Source organism: Bos javanicus, chromosome 21, assembly GCF_032452875.1.
Source record: "Bos javanicus breed banteng chromosome 21, ARS-OSU_banteng_1.0, whole genome shotgun sequence".
Taxonomy (NCBI): Eukaryota; Metazoa; Chordata; class Mammalia; order Artiodactyla; family Bovidae; genus Bos; species Bos javanicus.
In genome coordinates this window covers 56,883,561-56,887,491 of record NC_083888.1, presented here as the reverse complement: position 1 = coordinate 56,887,491, position 3,931 = coordinate 56,883,561, and the positions used below count along the sequence as shown (strand labels likewise).

Genomic DNA, 3,931 nt, shown 5'->3' with positions numbered 1-3,931 from the left:
TTTTTTTTTCAGTTGGCACCCTTAAATTTGCATTGCTATACCACTCAAAATTTTCCAAGCCAGGCTTCAGCAATATGTGAACCCTGAACTTCCAGATATTCAAGCTGGTTTTAGAAAAGGCAGGGGAACCAGAGATCAAATGATCAACATCTGCTGGATCATTGAAAAAGAAAGAGAGTTCCAGAAAAACATCTATTTCTGCTTTATTGACTATGCCAAAGCTTTTGACTGTGTGGATCACAATAAACTGTGGAAAATTCTGAAAGAGATGGGAATACCAGACCACCTGACTTGCCTCTTGAGAAACCTATATGCAGGTCAGGAAGCAACAGTTAGAACTGGACATGGAACAACAGACTGGTTCCAAATAGGAAAAGGAATACGTCACGGCTGTATATTGTCACCCTGCTTATTTAACTTATATGCAGAGTACATCATGAGAAACGCTGGGCTGGGAGAAGCTGGAATCAAGATTGCCGGGAGAAATATTAATAACCTCAGATATGCAGATGACACCACCCTTATGTCAGAAAGTGAAGAAGAACTAAAAAGCCTCTTGATGAAATTGAAAGAGGAGAGTGAAAAAGTTGGCTTAAAGCTCAACATTCAGAAAACAAAGATCATGGCATCTGGTCCCATCACTTCATGGGAAAAAGATGGGGAAACAGTGGAAACAGTGTCAGACTTTATTTGGGGGGGGCTCCAAAAGGCTTCCCTGGTGGCTCAGAGGTTAAAGCATCTGCCTGGAATGCAGGAGACCCAGGTTTGATCCCTGGGTTGGGAAGATCCCCTGGAGAAGGAAATGGCAACCCACTCCAGTACTCTTGCCTGGAGAATCCCATGGAGGGAGGAGCCTGGTGGGCTACAGTCCATGGGGTCACAAAGAGTCGGACACGACTGAGAGACTTCACTTCACTTAAAATCACTGCAGATGGTGACTGCAGCCATGAAATTAAAAGACGCTTACTCCTTGGAAGGAAAGTTATGATCAACCTAGATAGCATATTCAAAAGCAGAGACATTACTTTGCCAACAAAGGTCCGTCTAGTCAAGGCTATGGTTTTTCCAGTGGTCATGTATGGATGTGAAAGTTGGACTGTGAAGAAAGCTGAGCGCCGAAGAATTGATGCTTTTGAACTGTGGTGTTGGAGAAGACTCTTGAGAGTCCCTTGGACTGCAAGGAGATCCAACCAGTCCATTCTGAAGGAGATCAGTCCTGGGTGTTCTTTGGAAGGACTGATGTTGAGGCTGAAACTCCAGTACTTTGGCCACCTCATGCGAAGAGTTGACTCATTGGAAAAGACCCTGATGCTGGGAGGGATTGGGGGCAGGTGGAGAAGGGGATGACAGAGGACGAGATGGCTGAATGGCATCACCGACTAGATGGACGTGAGTCTGAGTGAACTCTGGGAGATGGTGATGGACAGGGAGGCCTGGCATGCTGCGATTCATAGGGTCGCAAGGAGTCGGACACGACTCAGTGACTGAACTGAACTGAACCATCTAGTTTAATTTTGTTTGTTTATGAACTTTACATCCACGGAGTCTTTGTGTATGCTTTCTCCTGTATCTGGCTCATTTTGTCAACATAAGGTGTAATATTTAGCCACATTGTTCCATGAGGAAATTTCATTATTTTATGGTATTCCATTGTACCTATCTATTATTTACCTATCTAGAGAGAAATTGGGGGGTCATGGGAAATTGGAAAGAATGAGTCTGATCATTCTTCCAAGGAATTTTGTTGTCAAGGAAAAGAAAAATGGGCAGCTTCTACAGGGGATGGTGGGGTCAAGAGATGATTTTTTTTCTTTCCCTGCTTTTCTTTTTTTAGATTGGAGAAAAAACAGATCTTTCTCTTTTCCAAGAAAACTCCAAAGGAGGAAGAAAAAATGATAATCCAAAAGAGAGAGGGAAGTTGAAGCCATGCCCTTGATTTGCTGAGAGGGGATGGTACACATAAGGCATGCGGGGGTCGGGGGGTGGAATGGATGCCTTAGCTAGGAACATGAACAATCTGTCCACCTGTCAACTGAAAGAAAAATGCAGTGTGAGGGCTGTGAGTCAAGTTTTATTCAGGTTTTACTAAGGACTGTAGCCTGGGAGACAGCCTCTTGGATAGCTCTGAGTAACTGCTCCAAAGAGGCAGGGAGGGGACTTCCTCGTGGTTTGGTGTCTAAGACTCTTCGATCTCAATGCAGGAGGCTCAGGATTGATCCCTCGTCAGGAAACTAGATCCCACATGCTGCAATGAAGATCAAAGATCCCAGGAGCCACAACTAAGACACAGTCAGATCAGATCAGTTCAGTCACTCAGTCGTGTCCGACTCTTTGCAACCCCATGAATCACAGCACTCCAGGCCTCCCTGTCCATCACCAACTCCCGGAGTTCCCTCAGACTCACGTCCATCGAGTCAGTGATGCCATCCAGCCATCTCATCCTCTGTCGTCCCCTTCTCCTCCTGCCCCCAATCCCTCCCAGCATCAGAGTCTTTTCCAATGTGTCAACTCTTCGCATGAGGTGGCCAAAGAACTGGAGTTTCAGCTTTAGTATCATTGCTTCCAAAGAAATCCCAGGGCTGATCTCCTTCAGAATGCACTGGTTGGATCTCCTTGCAGTCCAAGGGACTCTCAAGAGTCTTCTCCAACACCACAGTTCAAAAGCATCAATTCTTCGGCGCTCAGCCTTCTTCACAGTCCAACTCTCACATCCATACATGACCACAGGAAAAACCATAGCTTTGACTAGACGAACCTTTGTTGGCAAAGTAATGTCTGCTTTTGAATATGCTATCTAGGTTGGTCATAACTTTCCTTCCAAGGAGTAAGTGTCTTTTAATTTCATGGCTGTAGTTACCATCTGCAGTGATTTTGAAGCCCAGAAAAATAAAGTCTGACACTGTTTCCACTGTTTCCCCATCTATTTCCCATGAAGTGGTGGGACCGGATGCCATGATCATTGTTTTCTGAATGTTGAGCTTTAAGCCAACTTTTTCACTCTCTACTTTCACTTTCATCAAGAGGCTTTTTAGTTTCTCTTCACTCTCTGCCATAAGGGTGGTGTCATCTGCATATCTGAGGTTATTGATATTTCTCCCAGCAATCTTGATTCCAGCTTGTGTTTCTTCCAGTCCAGCATTTCTCATGATGTACTCTGCATAGAAGTTAAATAAACAGGGTGACAATATACAGCATTGACAAACTCCTTTTCCTATTTGGAACCAGTCTGTTGTTCCATGTCCAGTTCTAACTGTTGCTTCCTGACTTGCATACAAATTTCTCAAGAGGCAGATCAGGTGTTCTGGTATTCCCATCTCTTTCAGAATTTTCCTCAGTTTATTGTGATCCACACAGTCAAAGGCTTTGGCATAGTCAATAAAGCAGAAATAGATGTTTTTCTGGAACTCTCTTGCTTTTTCTATGATCCAGCGGATGTTGGCCATTTGATCTCTGGTTCCTCTGCCTTTTCTAAAACCAGCTTGAACATCAGGAAGTTCACGGTTCACGTATTGCTGAAGCCTGGCTTGGAGAATTTTGAGCATTACTTTACTAGCGTGTGAGATGAGTGCAATTGTGCAGTAGTTTGAGCATTCTTTGGCATTGCCTTTCTTTGGGATTGGAATGAAAACTGACCTTTTCCAGTCCTGTGGCCACTGCTGAGTTTTCCAAATTTGCTGGCATATTGAGTGCAGCACTTTCACAGCATCATCTTTCAGGATTTGGAATAGCTGAACTGGAATTCCATCACCTCCACTAGCTTTGTTTGTAGTGATGCTTTCTAAGGCCCACTTGACTTCACATTCCAGGATGTCTGGCTCTAGATCAGTGATCACACCATCGTGATTATCTGGGTCATGAAGATGTTTTTTGTACAGTTCTTCTGTGTATTCTTGCCATGTCTTCTTAATATCTTCTGCTTCTGTTAGGTCCA

General features: G+C 44.1%; 1 non-coding gene across 1 annotated transcript; it reads left to right on the top strand.

The window, feature by feature from the left end:
- The first annotated feature begins 712 nt into the window (after nucleotides 1-712).
- Nucleotides 713-784, top strand: TRNAS-GGA (transfer RNA serine (anticodon GGA)). Its single transcript has one exon. It is a non-coding gene; the product is annotated as a tRNA-Ser (tRNA).
- Nucleotides 785-3,931: the final 3,147 nt, after the last annotated feature.